Below are 19,768 nucleotides of genomic sequence, written 5' to 3'. Positions count from 1 at the left end.
ACAGCCGCAACATCCTCTGCTTGTGTTCTTTCATCCAACCTCCTTGCAAACACACTTCTGAATCCACCTGGTCATTCTCCTTCTGTATTTCTAAAGAAACATCACACAAACCACAAATTGTACAAAGTGGTTGTTGAGCTGGGCTCTGAGATTTACAACAACCCTACTTTGAGTTTCCACGGATCCCCTCTCAAATTCCATGCAAACTTTTGAGTTCCTTCGCCCACAAACTTTCTTCTCTCAAGCTGACTTGCCTCGACTTGTGAGAGAACATTGAAGCAACCAGGAGTGAAGTCCCTGCCCCACAGATGTAAAGTTGTCCATATCTGGATCCACCCCTACTGTCTCCCAAAGTTCCCCGGAAGCCTGTCCTTGCTCCTGTCAGCGTAACCCCTCCTCCCATGGCCTTGACAGCACTCCCTTTGAGCTTCCTCAGAGATGTGCTCTATCTGTTCACTCTTCTCCTCTCTGCGTTTTTCATTCGTCTGTGCAGTTTCAACCTGTCCATCCACATGGGCTCCTTTCACACCACCTACAAACACAGTCACATCTCTTTCAGCTTAGAGACCATCTTGACATCTTCTCCCCAAAGTTCTCTCTCTCCACTTTCTCCTTCCTTTCAAAGTCAGGTTCCTTGGAGGACTCTTTCTGCTTGTCAATCTCACGTTCTCACAGCCCATTATCTCACTGTCACCTACCTCTTCCTCATTCCACCTCTGAAACTGGCCCTGCCAAAGCCAGCTGTCTCTCTTCCATCGTTTCCTTCCTTGGCATTCTGTCGCTGGCCCTAGGGAACACTCCTTTATTCTAGAAGCCCTTTCCTCCCTTGGCCTGGGTGACCCCTCACTCCTGGCTGTCTCCCGGCCCTGCCAGGTCCTCCTCAGTATGCCCTGTGCTCCTTGATATCTTCACACCCCCAAGATGGACCCTCCTATTGGCTCATGCTGGGCAACTTTTCTCATTTCACATGACCCCCTGTGAAATCCCTGCCATTCACATGCTTTTAATACCAAGAATATTCCCCAGCAGGACCATTTTCCTGAGCTCCACACTCAGTTATCCAAATATATCCTGAATAGTTCTGCCTGGAATTTCAACAGCCACCTAAGAATTAACTTCCTCCAAGTGGAGCTCACGTCCCTTTCTCCCCACCCCCTAAACCTGCTCTTCCTCCAGGATCCCCATTGCTGTCAGAGGTAGCAACCACTCATAGGGTCACCCTGGTCAGCAATATTGGATTCACCCCAAACACCTCCTCTGCCCCCACTGTCACCAACTAATTGTCCCCAGGAACTCAAGGGAGGTTTCAGAAGCATTTAACTGTTTGTCCAAATTGTTTTTTTTTCTTTTATGTTGTATTAAGAAATGCCATCATCAACTACCCTGAACCAGACCCAGACCCACCGCAGGAGCAGCTCCTGCACAGATGAGCTGAGAGATGATGTAAAGTTGCCCTTTGATTAACCTGCACTGTACGTGGAGGCGTGTTTTTCAACTGAGCCTGTGCAAGCGAATGCCTGCCTCTCCCTTTTGAATATTCATTCCCCATCCAAAATGAAAGGTCCCTGCTGTCCTGTGTTTGGGGACGGCCAGGACTTTGGAAATGATTCCAAGTGGTCTCCTATTTGTTGCAGATAAACTCTACTCAGTGTGACAGCTACTTCCGGTGGAGAGACTGATTTTTAGCTCTCCAGAAAGCAGACCCCCTTTGGTTGGTAATACCACCTCTGACACATATTTAAGTGTAGATCTCCAAAATTCTTCTTCCTTGCTTTCTCCCATATCTTCTCTTCCTCCCCATCTCTTCTATCAGTGCCTAAATTAAGCCTCACTCTCTCTCACCTGGCCTCCATCTCCAACATCCTCCTTTTGGATCCAGTCCCATGCTGCCATCAAGGCAATCTCCCAGAAGAGCAAATCTGATCATGCTCGCTCTGTGTGTGTGTGTAAGATTCTTCAATATTTCTCTCAATCTGACAGCACAGGGCACCTGGACTACAGTGAGCAGGCCCTTGCCCCTCTGTCCCCTCCCCTCCCCCACTTCCCTCTTAGAATTCTTTGTTTGCGTGATACTGACCTCCTGCAATTTCCTGAAAGTGCCCTCCCTCCATGTCTCTGTGATTTTACTCACTAAGGTCCCTCTGCCAGGACAACCTCCTCCCACACCACTCTGTCTGAATTGTGAACTCTAAGTTTGTCCCAGTTCCACCGCTTCTCCAAAGAATTCCCATTTTCTCAGAGCGCTGCCTCTCCCGAAAACAGTGATGAGCCCAGAGCTCTCTTGGGAATTCACAGCCTCCAGCAAATCCTCAGGGACTTTTCTCCTCTCCTGGCCTGAGCACTGGCTTCCCATAGCAGCTCCAGGAGGAGGGCGAGGTGAGTTCTGTCCCCTGTGGGAGGGGGACGTTTGGGGGCTTCTGCTCCATTTTGTGGTTTGTGGTTTGTTTCCTCCCCGAGTATCTAGAATCAAACACATCTTTAACCTCAAAAATTAATTTCTTTCCGAAACTCCCCATCTGGTCTCAGCCAGGCATTCCTGTTCCTCCTATCAAACTAGCTTTGGCTTTACTTCTTGTGATCCAACAGTCCTGCCTTATCCTGCTCCCTGCCTGGATTTCCTTACAAAGCTCTCTCACGTCCACGAACAAGGATGTTTTTCCTGATCATTCCTCCTTAATTTCTAGGATTCTTCCCTGGCTTTAGGAAGGGATGGTGGCAGTATCAATTTCCTCCATCACAGAAGGAAGGAAGAAAGGAAGGAAAGAAGGGAGGGAAGAGAGGAGAGAAGAAGAAGGGAAGGAAATTCCACCATCATTATGTTCACACTTGCTCCTCAGGCCTGTTTCCTGGTGTTCTTATTCATAGGAAAATTCACCATGCCCACTCCTCCTCAATTCTGTGGGTGAACAGACAGCTTGCAATCTCAGGTTAGTCTCCATGGATGATTATTGCACTTTAAACTTTTCCTTCTAGATAAAATTAGCATTTTAGTAAAGGCCTGCAATGACTCCGCTCAAAGAAATGAGTAGTACGAACGTTCCTGGAATTACAGCAGGACACTGGAGAGGAGGCAGACATACCTTGCACAAGAAGGCATCCATCCCAAATCACAGGAATCGAGAGAACTGATGAAAAGCACACACCCCAGCACCTGGCATGTGGGTGTTCTCAAGAAAGCACGGTTTTCTCGGTTGTGCAGTGTCTTTCCTATGAATAAAGCCTTTCTTGGTAAGAAAATCCACAGTGACATTGTCTGCTTCATGGACTTGGAAATAGGTATTGGGATTGCTAAGAGGTTGGGAGAGTCAAAGGAAGGATGCCTCTTCCTCTGAGGTGCTCACGGCCCACCCGTTGGTCTGTCTAGAGCCTCGTCCTCAAGGGTCCACTGCCCACATGAGGGCAACGGGATCCTAGCACTGTCTTGAGGAGGAGTTTCGCCCCGGGGAGTTCCCTGAGATGTCTGAAGAACATTAACTCCAGGGCTCACGTGAGTCCACTCAGAGGCCCTCAGAGGCCCGTGCCTTCAAGACACAACAATAATCGTTGAAATTGAGGGTTCATGTACACATGCAGCTGCTAGACTAAGAGATTCGTTTTGTTTAGGCTGTTTGAGTAGGTCCTTTATTATCCCTGTCTTGCAGGTGAGGAAATTGGAACTTAGGAAAATGGAATACCTTTCCCAAAGTCACCAGGTTTGCACATAGTAGGTGACTGACTGGGGCTTCCCCACTACACCTCTCCACAGGAAAGCGCGGGGGACCGAGGTGAGGGGAGCTGCAGAGAAGCTCCTAGAAGGCCCACCGCTGACCCCAGATGAGGACAGTGGGAAACAACCTAATGACAAACACACTAGGCCATGGTGTGGGGGTGATGGGGCGTATTGGTATTCAGTCTGTTCCTCTGAGAGAATTCCTGTAAAAAGTTGCACAAGAGAAGAATCTGGCTTGGGGAACCTGCACAGGCTGCATCTGAAGGAAGCAAGCTGTGCCGCCCGATGCCCAGGCTAGTCTGTTCTCCCTCATAGGGTGGAGTTCAGAAGCAGCCCTGGGTCTCCCGGAGCCACCCTTGAGCACTGCAGGGCACCACACGCATTTGGCCACTCTCCTTAGCTGAGTGTTTCAACGCACATTTTCGTTTCCAGGAAAAGTTCAGTTGGGTCTGTGCTGATTCACTTGTGCATGAAGTCAGCAGGGCATTGTTCTGCAGAGCCGGCGAGGGACTCTGTCCCTTTCAAAGCTGGCCCTCTCCATGAGCCAGGAAGCGGCCCTTTCCTCACAGCAGACAGAACCCAAGGTCAGCCCCTACCTAGCAGAATGTGGCTGGGTGGGCGGGGCGGACTGGGGCTACCTCTGGTCCCATTAGGGTCTGTTCTTGGGGGGAGCTGAGCCCAGTGCCACCAGGAGATGGAGGGTCCACTGCAGAGTCACTAATGCCATAATCCCCAACTTCTCCAGAGGCTTTAACTCAAGGCAAACAAGAATCCTAAAATCCTGAAATTACACAGGAAACAAGAAATTTATGAAGAAAATATAAATCTTTTCCAGCATCTCTAAGTATTGTCCAAAAATGATTCCTACCCAGGATCATGATATGTACAAAACGACTTTGACCACAGGAAGGATGCCAGCCCCTTCTTCAGATCAGTTCTTACCACACCAATCGTGCTTTCCCAGGACGTCTTCAGACTGACAAGAAGATTAGGGAGATTCAGGCCCCAATTGTCAAACCTCCCCCTGGAGTGCAGTGTGTGGCTTGCCGGCCCAGGGAAGCTGGTTTGGGGTGCTTTTCTTCCCAGAGAAGCTGACTAGAGCACCGTGTGTTGGTTCAGTCAGCTGGCCGCCTGTCTCCAGAGGCTCGCAGGCTTCCAGGTGAGAGCCCCACACCAGGGTCGCCGATTCGCAGCTGAGAGAAGAGCAGGGTTCCACGTCTCACTTTCGCATGCTGGGGCTGTTCCATTGAGTTCTAGGAGCTCCACAGGATGAAGCAATGTAATTTAGCACTTTATTTCAGGAATGACCAATTAATCCCTTTTAAATTCTACTCTAGATGAGGCCAATGACATGGGCTTAGAAATGTGAAGTCATGCGTTGGTGAGCTTAATGTATGAGAAACAGCCAGATTAACCCATTGCCTCACATCCACCAACTAAGATGTCCCTTCATAGCTAGGAGGTGTGGGTCATGGCTGCATGTGGGTCTGACCTAGAGCTGTCCCCTGGGAGTCCTACACCAGAGAGGTCCTGGCCATGGGCTGTTCCATTCCGGCCAGGGGGCCTGAGCTGCTGAGAGTCAGCAGGCGAGGACAAGGATGTGGGGCTGCCCTCTGTGTCAGAGGAGGGCTGGTCCTCCCCTACATGGGACCAGTGAGAGAATGAGGGGAGGAGAGACGCGCTGCTTGGCAGAGATACAGCTTGGCTCCCTGCACCAGCCTTCCCCAGGCACTCACTCCTTCCCTCGTCCTTTCGTGTTCTACACGGTCACTCTTAGCAGACTTTGCCTCATGAAAATGTTACAGAGCTCACACAGGATGATTACCCACTGACCAGTATGAGTTTCCTTGAGGAGAATAATTTGGATTCTCTTGCTTAACTAAATGATAAATTAACAAATATTTGTGAATGGCCTGCTCTGTGCCGGTACGAGGTCCTGGGGCTGCTGAGCACTCTGCTTCCCTGTTACGGACACCCAGTGAAGGTGACAGGGGAAAGAGTTCTGAAAACACCTTTGGTTCATGTGAGACACATAGCTGCTGAGTGGACGCTCTGCCATCCCTGGTCCCTGTCTGTCTGGAGCTGAGGGTCCCCTTCACAACCGACCTTGGCTAGTGGCTCAAGGTCCTGCCCCAGGAGGGAGCCTGGTGAGAGCAGAGTGTCCCATCCAGCAGGGCAGGACACGCCGGGCAAACAGGTGAGCCCCATGAACTCATAAACCAAATGTGATTCCAGGAGCCAGGAGCCGTCGTACCCTCTTTGGAAGGGGGCGTGTGTCTCTTCTTTTGTCAGTTCAACTCATTAAACGTTGTAGGACTTGGCTCCTACAGTGAGCCAGGCTCTGAACTACACTCTGGGCAAATCAAAAATAAATAGGACACATTTCTTGCCTTCAAGGAGTTTACAGAAGAAACAGGCATAAGTACATTTAATTTCATAACAAGTAAGAAAATTGTTTGTATTTTTAGATGTATAAGAAACATTATTTCTTACTTTTTTCTATAACAATTTAATTTGTATTTTAAGTCCCTGTTTTCCCAGAGTGGCAGAAAATCAATCCTAGTATATTAGTTATGTCCTCTTTTTCTCCTTGGGTCAAGGGAAAGTGCTGGGGTCTATGTGTAGTGCCAAGAAATTGGGCATGGAGCCATCTCTGCCTCATCTGTGTCCACAGGCTTCTTCTGAGACAATTATTGCCCTACTTGCTCTTCAGCATTGGCCCAGCTGGGTCACCACTGTGTGTCCCTAGTCCCTCATGAGGTCCCTTCCAGGCTATCAGATGGCTTCATTCCTTCTCTGCCTCTCCTGGACACCCAGGCGTCACTGGACTTCTCCCGTCCCCAACTGGGGCCTGGGAAATTCCAAGAAGTCAAAGGCTCTGTCCACTTGCATTTTCTAACTGGAGCTGTTGGCATCTTTCCGCCAATCACAGCACTACCCTACTGTGGCAACTGTCACATCCATAGGAAATGTCAGAAAACAACTTGAAACTTCCCAGAGGAAAAAACAAAACACACCTCGGATAAAAGCTCAGAGAACAGAATGCCATCTGGCTTCTCAGTTGCCACATCGTGAAGGAACGCCTTCGACGCCGAGGCAGAATGACTTCTGACCTAGAATTCTACACCCAGCTAACCTCTCAGTGAAGTGTGGGGGTGGAGGACACGTACCTTCAGGCATGAAAGGTCTCAGTTCTCTTCCCAGCATTCTTCCTCGGGAAGCTTTCAGAAGCTTTTTGACTGCAGTCAAAAGCAGTCATGAGCCGGGAAGTAGAAGACGTAAGATTGGGGAGCACAGCATCTCTCCAGGACCAGAGAAAGACGAAGGGACTTCACAGAGCGGGAGTCAGGCGAAGTCTCCGCTAAGCGCTGAGCCGCAGCCTCGACAATAGCGCAGACCCGGCTGAAGCAGACAGCAGAACATCACCAGAATAACAGCAATGATGATAACAATAATACCTTATATAAAATTGGCAAGACACACAATGGGCCTGGAAGTATTCAAAGGAAATTTTAATTTCTGCTGAAGATTTGGAGACTGAATGAGTGTTAGGTATTTAGAAAGCTAAACAAACAAAAATAAGATGAGACAATCATTAATTCAAAGATGAAAACTTGCACAAAAGGAAAAGTGATCATACTATATTCTATGACTCAGCTATGAATAAAAGTAAGACAGGGCAAATAATGCAGATAAGGAATATTGATTTAACTCCAAATGGCGACATGACAACCTTGAGAGAACAGAGGGAGAGCACACAGGTGAGGAAAGGGAGGGTGTGAGAAGCTGTCAGAAAGCACACTCCCCATCAACGATTCCATCCAAGATGGAAAATCGAGATGCGGCCACAGAGACCTGCAGACTTTGGGACACATGGAGTGAAATCCCCAAAGCAGCAGGGACACAGGTGGCGGGGCTGCGCGGCAGAGCAGGAGTTGGGTGGGAGGGGTGGGGCCAGGAACAGTTATTTTTCATTGAAAGCCTCCTTGTGCTATTGACTACTTATAGTCTGTGTATCAAACGTTTGATTTTTTTAAAAAGAACAGCCACGTTGTGACAGAGGAAGAGAGAAGGCCTGGTGGGAACATTTTGTTGAAGAGGATTTCTAGCAGAGGTTCTGGAGCTTGTCAACACTGACAAGAGAGGTCACGCAGCCTTTCGCTCATGTTAGGGTTGGTGTCTCCCAGATCCTGGGTCGGAGGGAGGCATTTCTGTAGCTTCTCTCTGCCAAAGCAGGTCCACGGACAAACACACCTACCCAGGACGGCCGGGCCAGGGAGCTGGGGCCTCTAAACATCCACACAGTGTCACGTGAGAGACTCCCGGACAGCTCTTCTGAGGCCCGGCAGGTCCCTCCTGCCCCCCTTGATGCCTCCAGTCTCACCATTAAAGATCTGTGCCTCCCAAAATACGGGGGTGGCCTCCTGCAGACAAACAGCCAAATGCTGAGGGCATTAATCCCAGTCAGCCTCCAGACTCGGACTCTGGGCCCCAGACACACACACACAAGCTCACACCTGCACACACACCATCATGCTTTGCAACTGTGAATGCTGATGGGGGGACCTTTGCTGCCAGCTTGCCGCATCCTACAGCTGCAGATCCAGCCTTGGTCCCCAGCCCAGCCTGCTCCAGGGGTGGAGGATCCACTGCCCCGGATCATGCTGTGTAAAGCCCCGCAGCCCAAGGGCCTGCCCTCTCCCGCTGCTGTGCTCTGCGCTGCCTCAGAATGCATGGGCAATGGGCACACACACCTCCCGGGATGCTGCCTCCGGGTCCTCCCCACTCCCAGCTGCTCCAGCAGGCCCAGCACGCGGGCCATCTGCTACCGGACTGTGTTTGCATGTCAGACCTCAAAGCTCACGTACTCTTTGCAGTACCCCAGGCTCGCCTACTAAACCAACTTTCCAATAATTTGAGAATGGCCCCCACCTGAACCCAAGGTTCTGTGCAACCCCACCCCAGTTTAGTGCAATGTGGAGGGAAGAAACTCTCTTACTTCGCAGGAGCCTATAGGCCAGGGAAAACCATCTGGGGTATTCTCTGCAGTGGCAGTGGCTGCGGTGGTGGCTCCCATCGAAAGAAGAACGAGCCTCACCTCAGAGTGGGGTCTCTGTACCAACTGGGAACCCCATCACTGTGATGGTGAGTGATAACAGGACTACTCCATGGACATGTGTATGACACCTCCTGAGAGGCTTCTAAAATATTTGGAAAAGGAAGAATTTTGCAGTACCGGACTCCTTTAAAGCAAGTAGGGGTCCAGTTTGAGTGAGGGTTGGGTGTTAATGCTAAGAACAAGACCACGTGGACCCTTACTGGCTGGAGAGTCAGTTCTAGAATTTGAGATTGAGGCCCATAGTTAAGGCTCAGAAAAACAGAGGTTGTTTGGAGTTACTTTTGCAAAAGAGAGTGGAGTAGAGCATTGGTGGAGGTGCTTAGTTTGTTGCAGCAAAAGGCCTTGTTCCAAAAATTCAGGACCAAACCAGTGACAAAGCTGAAAGTGGGGCTTCTGAGAAACACAGAACTCAGCCCCTACCCAAGCCCTACTGAATGAGACAACGCAGGTGAAAGCACTTCACTAAAGACAAAGGGCCCCACAAATGGTGTTGATTTATCTTTAAATCAACGTTTTCCTCTGGGCCCTCTGGATGGGCATTGGCCCATCTGTGGTTTGGGCTCTTCGGCCACCTGGTAATGTCATCGCCCTGACAGAGGGGAGCGCCCGAGGGCCTCAGGGCTCCGATCACTCTGAGTCCTCTGAGCTCAGGGCCTGCCTGCTCCCCATATCTCCTCAGTCTGTGTTGAACCAGGTGGTTCTTATTCTCATGACTCACGTCCTGGAGCCCTACTACTGGCTTGGTTGTTGGGGTTTCTGTGGTGGTGGTTGCAGTGGTTGTTGAATTCTTCCAACAACAGCTTCCATGTTGATAGTTTCCAATTCCCAGTGCTATCTCTCTCCTTGTACCTTCTGGGTAATGACCATCCCATCCTCCACAGATGGGGTGAAGAAAAATGTGGCACCTGGGTGAAAATAATCCCAATGCAAACTCTACATTTGGGGGAACGTTGTTAATGAATTTACACTTGGAGAGCATTTACAGTAGACTGTAAGTGTCAAATCTGGTCCATGCTACAAACCCAAATCCACAGGCATGTGGGAACGGCAACCCAGCGATGTCCAATGGAAACAGCACATTGTCATAAATTCTTCAAACAGGTTAACACAAAGCTAGGAGAACAATAAATGCAACCCTAAATTTTATTTTTAGAAAGTGATATAGTTGATTTTTAAGAGACTATAAAAGAAAGAATCTAAATCTTGGGAACTGATAGGGCTAAGTTATTTACCATTTTTACCGTTCAATTTCCGCTGATAGAAACAGGAAGGAAGCCGTAAAGGGCCTGTCCATTGAAAAGAGACCAAAGTAAGAATGCAAATAAATAGTGGAACCCAGTGGTTATGGTAACTGACAAGCTGAGAGCTTTTTCACATCCTCTCTGGGGAAAAGAATATTTTATGTTGATTTTTGAATGGTGATTGATGGCATTTAACCCAATGTGTAGATCCTAATGAAAAAACAAAAATTTCCATGAAGCAAATGTTTTTCTGCTTGATGCCAGTTCTAAGGCCTCAGAAGCTTAAAAAGGAAGAAGTGTTTTTGTTCCAGTCAAACTTGATTGAGTCTTAAATCAGTATAATTAAATTTTCAGTGGTAACGGTATATCCTCTGCTTCTATCTTCCTTGTATCTGAGGCTTCCAAGCAAGACTGGTTGTGTGGAGAAGATGGCCATGATATTCCCTTGGGGGCAGATGCTAAGATGCCCTGGGGTCTTGGGGCTTGTCTTTTGTGTCCTTGGTTAATCAGGGGTTGAGTGTCCACGGGACACCAGCAGAAGCCCCTGTGGACAGGAAAGGGCATTCACCCTGCCACAGGGACAGTGCGTGGACAGGTCTGTCACGTCAGGCCAGCATATGCAGCACCAATCATGACAGCTGTTCCTGTTTGGCTTCCAACTTCACAGCCTCCCACTTTCCTGCACATGCATCCGAGTTTTATTTTCCAGTGCCTCCAACCATGCAGTTCCCCAAGAGTGCTAAAGGTCAAGCTTTCATCCCAGGCTGAAAGGAATATGCACTTGGATCCTTTCCTTTTTTGTTTTCCTTTGGGGAAGTCATAAAAACAGCTTTGATAATTAGTAAACAGCCAGCATTTTCCTAGCACTCATAAAACATAAGGCGATGTGAAAACCAGCTTTGCTTTCAAGTCTCTTGGAGGCTGACATTCCAGGGGCCCACACTCTTCAGAGTGCAAGTGAACTGTTCACGCTGCATCGCTAGGTCTGTCCATGCCTGGTTCACGCTGGAAGGAGCGAGACTAGGTTCAAGTTTCTGTCCTGCAGTAGTAGGTAAATTCACTAAACATAAGGGAGAACCAGCCTGCTTTGTGACAGATTAGAGAGTAGAGTCAGACCCTGGAGACTGAGAACGTTACCTAACTTTTCATCAGATATAGAAGCTTTGTACATTTCTCTTTCTTCTTGATAAATCCAGTAAAATATTGAAAGTACAGAGAAGCATTTTTAATCTGCTTTGAATTACTTTGAAATTCTCAACCCAGCCTCTTCACTAACTCAAGGAAATGAAAATATTAGTGGCCAAATTTGAATCCATCACGTGTGGTTGCCTGGCGCCACATCACAAGAATTGGCAAACTGCTCACCTGCCCATCAGCTTCCCTAACAGCTCTGCAAAGAACAGGCAAGATGCAAATCCACCGCGGCCACGGCCGAGGGACGCGCCTGTCTCAGCTGAGAAGGCCTTGGCTGTGCGGAAGGGAACAGAAACAGGTGGCAGAGTGTCTCCAGTGTCCTCCAGGGTACAAGGTTGAGCTCTGGGGCCATAAATGTAGTTTATCTCAAAACACAAACAATTGCTGGTAGTATTTGATGGCTAATAGAAGATTAATACACCAATGAAGGAAAAAAATGTTGGCTGCATAGTTTGCAAAAGAAGCAGCATCTTCAGTTCATGGGAAGTATGCAGAGGAAAAAGAGAAAAGCTATATAACTAAACAAATAAATTAGACAACGCCTAAGCAGACATGCTCACTGTAAGTACAGAATCCCACTGGCTAATGTGAGCAGCAAATGCATTTACTGAAACCTATAATCACAGCGCCGGTGAGGCTGGTGAGGACATACTCTGCCCGCTGGGGCCTGCCCCACCGGCCACGCTGGCAGGGGACTCTGAGTTCATGTTCAGCAGTGTTTGGCAGTTCCAGAATCGTCAGGTGGATTCTAATTATCAGAAGGAGCATTGGAGGGCAGGACTTTTATCCCTCAGAGTGCTGGCAGCTCATACAGAGTAGAATCCTATATCACCCACCACCCCAAAGAGACTTCAAAAAGCACAGAATTGTGATGAGACTGATTAACACACCGATAACCTAAAACAAATCCAGGAGTGTCAGAGAGTCGATGCTATGGCTGCCGAGACACCAACAGCAGCAGGGAACCCTATACGAAAACAAAAGAACTAGGATTCTCCTGACAAAAATGACTTCTAGCAATTTCTCTTTGGGGTAAGCAAAGAGGGAGGGAGAAGGTAAGTGAGGAAAAGCTTGATGCACACAGCAGCAGGATTTACATTTGACTGGGTTCACACATTACCATCATAAAGAGTCAAGCCACTTATTTCAACAATATTTCTGGGCCTCAAATAATACTTGACTGCTGTGGAGTTTTGATGGTAAGATCCAAGGAACAGAAATGGATTCTCACCTGGTGTAAGATTTGATCTTTTAGAAGACAAGAGCACTCAAAAATGCCAACCGGTAATGGATTGCAAACTCTCCACCAGGGGACCGCTGATCAGATGTCAACAGTATGTGAAATGGCAGAACGTCTTAAAATCTGATGATTTAATATTTACTGGGTGATGACAGATGGGCAGAGCTGTTAGTTTTGCTGGGAAGGGCTCAAGGACCCAAGCTGAACCCTCTGGAAGCCACCCCTGAAAACTTTGGCTTTAAAGGAATCTCCCAGGCGTCCAGTGGTCCAGATTATTTTTAACTTACTGGAAACAGATACAGCTACAGAATTTTCACCTAAGCGTTTTGTGGGGGAGGAGAAAAAACATCCAAGTTTCATTATCACTAGCCCCTTGAGAATTCTAAAGCCCTACTGAAAAACAGGGGTAGCAGGCACATGGGCGCGCCCTGGATGAAGGCGGAAGTCCAGGGAGCTCAGAGCGTGGAGCACCCTGCGTCTCCGGAGAAGCCAGCTCCCAGACGAACCAGCTCCCTCCTGGCTTCCTGAGGGGATCCAACCACAGCAGGTCTGCAGCCCTGGGCTGTATGACAACCTCACACACACACTTTCTAACGTGCGTATAAATCAAGGCGCTCTCCACATGTTTTGAGCATTCTTTCTCTCACACAGTGTTTCAAGCAATGGACTTGATTAACTCAAGATCCAACACAGAATGTGGGGAAAAGTCTTTTTTTTTTTTTCTGTAAGTCTTCTGAAACTCTTCACAAGTTCCATCTGTGTTTATCAGAGTCAGGACCAGCCAACTGTCCTTCTGAGACTGGCATTGAGGCCTAAAGCTGAGGCCTCCGAGTAAGCGGAGCCTACGGGCCAGGTGGATTCTCATGGAAGTGCACTGTGACACTGAGACAGAGCCGTCTGGAAGTGTCAAAGTTACCTCGGCCTCAGCCCATAATTCACTTTAGACCCTTTTGTTGAGGGCAGGATCCATTGTTACAGGCTGACGTGAAGTATTAACAAACGTTACTTCTCTCTCCCTTAAGGGAGACAGCGGAGTTTTCATACGCCTCTGTCACCTGCAACTCGCAGCTTCCCACCTCTACCTCCCCTGCAGGCGGAGCTGCACTGAGAAGAGATCTGATGGAGACGAGCAGGAGGGGAGGGAGGCGCTGGCCCCCGGCTGCTGCCGAGGTTTGTGAATGCGCTGTACATGGAGCTGGAAGCCTCACGCTGCTGGACTATTTCTAACACCTCGAAATGCTACACAGGGAAATCACTGGAGATGCTCCAGTGCAAGGGTTTATCACTTTCTTTTTAATTAAAAACAAACAAAGTAAAAACCTTTTTTCAAGTCAAATTATGGAAAGTCCCAAGCAGAGGTTTCTTCAAGCAGTTTAAATCTTCAGTGTTTGGAACACCTTGATCCACTCATCCAAGCCCTACGTTTTCTCAGAGGTGGCTGAGAAACCCACTGATGTAGTCCACACTCCACACGAGCCAGAGGAGGCAACTGAGGTCCCCCGAGGAGCTAAGAGGTTTCCCCAGGGTCACACAGCAAGTCAGGGGCAGAGCCTGGTGGAAAAGCACAAGCTTCCAGCCTTTCCTCTGCGCCACACAGCCTCCCTTCCTCCTCCAGGAGCGGACCTGCTGCTTCAGTGTCACTGGACACTTAGGCTGTTGCCATGCCTTGGCTGTTGTAAATGATACTGCAGTGAACACGGGGGTACAGAGAGATTTTCAAGATAGTGACTACACTTCCTTCAGATGAATATCCAGAAGTGGAATTACTAGATCACATGGTAGTTCTATTTTTAATTTTGTGAGGAACCTCCGTTTTCCACAGCGGCTGCACAATTGGTATGGAAAACATGTGATTTTATTTTTAAAATGAGATAGTAGGCCTTGATTCAGAGGATCAAGTTTACTTGCAAAATGTAGACAACGGACAACACCTAAAGCCATCAACACTGTCCAAGGGAAGCAAAGAATATCTTAATAATCAATATTTTAATATCAAACCATCCATGGAATATACAGTCGGTGCTCACCCATGCCGATGTGCTCACATACATTTTCCCGTCTTCGCAGTCACGTTGGCCACTTGATTAAATATGGCCCGGGGAAGGTGAACAGCAGTGAGGTGTCATCCCAGCCTGGATTGATTGCGGATCTAGTAGGATTTCCCCATGGTTTCTTTCCCCATTCACGTGGCTGGGAGTGAAGGGGTACAAGGCTGCAGAGCACAGATGGAAGGAGCATGCATCTCTGAGTTGCTAAGTCGGGGAGAGCTGCCCAGAAGAGCTGTTGGACCCCATCAGACTCTGTGTGAGTGACAACTAAACTCTGTATTAAGCCAGTGAGAGCTCTAGGGTTGTTACACCAGCTAGCATTTCTTACCCTCCTATATCGTGACATGCCCTATGAGATGCAGCTATAGAGTCTTCCCACTTACTGTTTGATTAGAGCTCTGTTTTCATAAAGGACTGAACCCTGTGTCCCTTTGGAAGACACCAATCATATTTCCCAATCTCAATTATTGTGTCTACACTGGAAAGAGAAACCATAAGATTCTCCAAAATGTAGAAAACAAAACATGGCCTAATACGCTTGTGCTGCCAACTCGATGTTGCCTACGAAAAGCCAAAAAGCTCTAAACGAATTCCAAATACTTTCTTCCTTTGGATTTTTGCTTTCCCCTCATATTTTCCCTTCGCCCGAAATGCCTTTTACCCTCTTCTCTGCCTGGCACAATCCCACCATGCTTCACGGGCCAATTCAAATGTCAAATCTTCTTTGAAGCCTTTCTCTAGCCTGCCCCAGGCAGAATTAATCACTCCTTTCTCTGTCCTTGCAAGGGTCATTGATGACTTCCTCCCTGGCAGATCCAAATGTCTTCTTTTCAGTCTATATTCCATCTGATCTCTTCAACATGTGTTAGGTACTGAAAATTCCCTCTTTATTAAAAAAGAAATCTCTCTTCTTCTCTTAGTTTTTGAGAATCTATTCCCTATGGATTCTCTGCCTACGTTTTTTACCATTCTTCTCAACTCCTTACCTGGTTCCATCGATGCCTTCTCCTTAGATGTTACTGTCTCCAGGTTATACCCTTGGCTCTCTTCTCACTTCACCAACTCACTGAAGACTCATCTTCTGCCTCGGTTTCTGACTTCAAACTTTCTCTCTCTAGCTGAACTCTCTCCTGGGCTCCAGTCCCTGATTTCCAACTATCCACTAGAGATCTCCACCTAGATGACTTCCAGTCACCACACAAAATGGACTCATTTCCTTGCCCCCTAAGCACGCTCTGCCTCCTGTATCCCTTCTCTCAATTACTAGCATCCCCAATTGGTAGCTATCCAAGTTAGTACCCTTGAGCCCTTCGCTACTCTTCCCTCTTCCTCATCTTACACACGCAAGTCATCACCAAGTCCTATTAAAAGGTACTTTATGTAAAGACAAGAACATGGATGGGCTTTGATGTTAGAGACCTAAGTTCAAATTTGGAATTCAGTAAGCTCAACCACTTACTAGTTATATAACTTGAATCATATTACTTAATCTCTCTGAGCTTCTAATTTCTTGTCTGTAAAATAGGGATAGTAATTAAATTTGGAACTCTCAGGAGTGTTGCAAACAGTAAATGAGAAAACACATGGAGAATGTCTAGTGTGGGCAGGCTATATACTCGCAAATTTGAATCTCTTTTTTCCTAAAAATCCACATTCCCACCCTTAGTTCCTCACTTCATCATTTCTCCCCTGGCTTATTGCGATGGCCATATACAGAGTATTTCTGCTCCTCTTCTTTTCCCTGCCCCTAACCTCAAGCAGTTGTTTTTTGCAAAGCACTGCATGCTGTGCCTTTCTGATGCACAGATCGGTCACATTGTTCCCCAGCTTAAAACTTTTGCTAGACTCCAGAGATAAAACTGCTCATCGTCTGCCCTCTATCATCTCATCTTTCCCTGACCACATCATGCCTGTTCCAGATAGAGCCCTTTTGATGGCAAGATACGGATACTCAGACTGGCTTAAGAGAAGGGCAAGTTTAGTGCAAGGATGCCAGGAGCTCTTGGAAAGGCCATGACATTGGACCATGTCCAGACCTAAGCAGACTTCCTACCCCACTACTCCCCCTCTGGCCTCAAAATATGGAATGTAGTAAAATGTAATAAAGTAACTTTTTTGGTTTCTATACGTGATTAAAACTAAGAGCGAAATCCCAAGGTGCCAGAAATAAGGGAGCCAGATTCAGAGCAGTTAGTAGGAGATGAAACCCAGGGGGAGTTCAGACCGGGCAGGCCTGATAGCTCTGCTACCCGCCGGATGGGTGTGCAGTGGGGAGGAGCAGGCCAGCATGAGGCGGGCTAGACCCTATCTACCTGCATAAAGCTCCTGCTTAAGATCAGAAACTGCTGAGAGAAGAAAGACAAAAATTCTGCCATTGGCTTGGACAAGCACCAGAGAAGCTTGCCATTCACCAAGGTTATGGTTGGAAAAAGGATTAGCTGGTGGAAGTCAGAGCCCAGGATTATGCCATCCATGTGCACAGGGCCCAAACTTTGACTTTCCATGTGATGAGGGGAGCCCAAGAAGAGAAACTAAGTAGTGAAACCTGCCAGGCCAGACAGAAGCAAACACAATGCCTTCCGGCGGGGCCGCCTTTGAACCTGTGTGTCCCACAGAAGGCAGCAGCTGCCAGAGGAGCATTCTCAGGAAAGATGATGACACAGAGAATGAGTCTCAGAGGCCACAAATGAGACTTCTGGCACCCCTAGAACTAGGACAAAAACTGAATAATCCAAAGGCACTTTAAATGAGTATTATCATTAAACGGGTTTTTTGAGGTGTGTGTATTTATTGATCACCTCAAATTTCTCTTTTTGTTTATGGTCTCTGCCACCCAAATGCCAGCGTTCTGAGGGAAGCCCACTGCTGTCTTGCAGCCAGTGGCAGGCACTGAATTATTGTTTGCTTGAGGAATGAAAGGGCCTCGAATACATCTGCTCTCTACACGCCAGAGAGCAGCCCATACCAGGCCAATGGCATCATCAGCAAACGCTGAGAAATAATGTTCTCATGTGCCCCTTACCATGGATTCATCATTAAAACTTTTTGATGGAAAATTTCAAACATATGCAATAGAGCAAATAAAGAAGTTCCATGTGCCCATCACCCGGCCCCGACAATTATAAATGCATCATCAGTCTTCCTTCATAAAAGGAATTGTTTTTCAAGTTCAAAGAGAGAGGAAGAAAAGATGTCATAAGGCAAGAACGAAACCTTGTGGAAAAAGAGAAATCAAATGAAAAGATAACCATAGTGAAAGCAGAGAAATATAAACTATAATCACTAAGATTTCAAATCCTCAACTTGATGGACAGTTGAACAGAAGATTAGGCACAGCTCAACAAATAATTAAACTAGAAAACATCTCTGAAGAAATCACCCCGAATGTAGTACAAGGGGCAAAAATATGGAAAACACAGGAGACGAATGAAAGAGGCATGTAGGCTAGAACACTATGTTTCAAAGAAGCAAATGGTGGTAGTGGAGAAGGCAATGAGTTTTCCAAAATTGGAGACAGAAGTTCTGAAAAGTGAAAGAACACTCTGGACCTTTAGGAGAAGCCATACGAATAAATACATGTACTCACAGGCTTGTAACCCTAAAGACAAAGAGAAAATCCTAAACTGTGCCAGAGTCACAACTACAAATTAATAGACATATGCATCACAGGCAAACCCAGCCCCACTGACACCAACTACATTCTCTTGTTCCATCTCAGCAAAATTGATTTTTGCTCCAAACAATATGTCAGAAGAGACAAACAAACAAACGGCAACAAAAACACACTTCTTTTCAGCCCTGCTCATATTGTGGAGTGGCCACGGGACAAGATTCTAGTCAGTGGGACAGATGCAGAGGCTGGGACTTCCGGAAATTCCGTTTCTTTCCTGACACAGGCATTGCCCTTTCATATAATACTCGTGGGTCCATGCCAGGTTTCTAACTGGTTGCTCCTGCGAAGAGAATGAAAGACCAGGGAAGGGAAAAAACAAAGATTCAACTTTGAATTTTATTCGTAATTTCTGTGTCTTTTGTGACGTATGGATCTGGAGCAGACCTGGCAGGTTCCTGACATACGCTGATTCTGAGTGGTAACTACAAGAGTGTTTGCTGAAATTTTATCTATACAGTTATGATTTTTTTTAACCTTTATAAGATTAAAACCAAAGGAAAGAAAAAAAATCCCAATAAAAGACCAGGGCCCCTGAGAACAGGAAGGGGGAAGCTGTTGGGACTGGAGGCAGGTCCCCCCTTGGGGTCTCGGGAGGTGAGGGCTGAGGAAGATACAGGATCTCCGCTGACCTTCCTCAGGCTTCTTCCTCCTCTCCCCCGGAGCTCATACTCCCTCATGACTTTGCACACCCAGGTTCAACCGCAACACTGCCGCAGCCCCCATTGGTGCAAACTCACCTTCACGCCCCCCGGATAACCGGCACAGTCTCTGTTTCCCAACTGTAAAGTCCTGAGCTACGGCTCTGACTTGGCTAGCTCATCTTCTTAGTGCACAAGTTACAGAGGCACAGCCTTCTCTCAGCCACAAGTCACGGAGCCCTGAACAAGCCATAAGCTGGCCTCTTTGAAATCACCTATTTGATTCTGGTCCACTCAGCTGTGACCCGGCTGGGCTGCCCTGGAGCAGGTCCAGGGAGTGGTACCTGCAGGCGAGTGGGGACATAATGGTCATTCTCCAAGTGTGAGTCTCATGCTCACACTGTTCCCTCTTCCTGGGACACACTTCCCTGTGGGGCAACATGCTCGTCTTCAGGAGGGAGACTAAAGGCCTCTAGAGAGCCAGCCCGGCCCTTCCGGGCAGCAGCAGCAGCACCCTCGGCCCTCTGCCACAGGCGCTTCGCACCTACTCCGGAGAGCACGCCGCTTACGCCTGGAAGCGTAACGATCTGTTTACTCGTGCGTCTCCTTACCAGCCTGTGAGCTTCTCGAAGATGCAGACAGTATCTTAGCTGTCTTTGTGTGCCCAGGCCTAGTGCTGTCCCTGAAACGTGGAGCCACTCAATACATGGCCCTCCCTTGATCTGTGAGCCTAGCCCTCTGCATAATCTCCGTCACCATCTAGTAAGCACTCTACAGAAGGCCCATAACATGCATAGTTCACAGAGTCGGGGGACTTTGAGTCCAGCTTCCTCATCTTACAGATAAAGAAACTGAGACCCTGGCAGGTGAGGGAAGTTGACACGGTCACGTGCCTGGGGAGTGGGA

Source organism: Equus przewalskii, chromosome 7 (assembly GCF_037783145.1).
Source record: "Equus przewalskii isolate Varuska chromosome 7, EquPr2, whole genome shotgun sequence".
Lineage (NCBI taxonomy): Eukaryota > Metazoa > Chordata > Mammalia > Perissodactyla > Equidae > Equus > Equus przewalskii.
The sequence above is the reverse complement of the archived record's forward strand: the minus strand, read 5'-3'. Positions refer to the sequence as shown.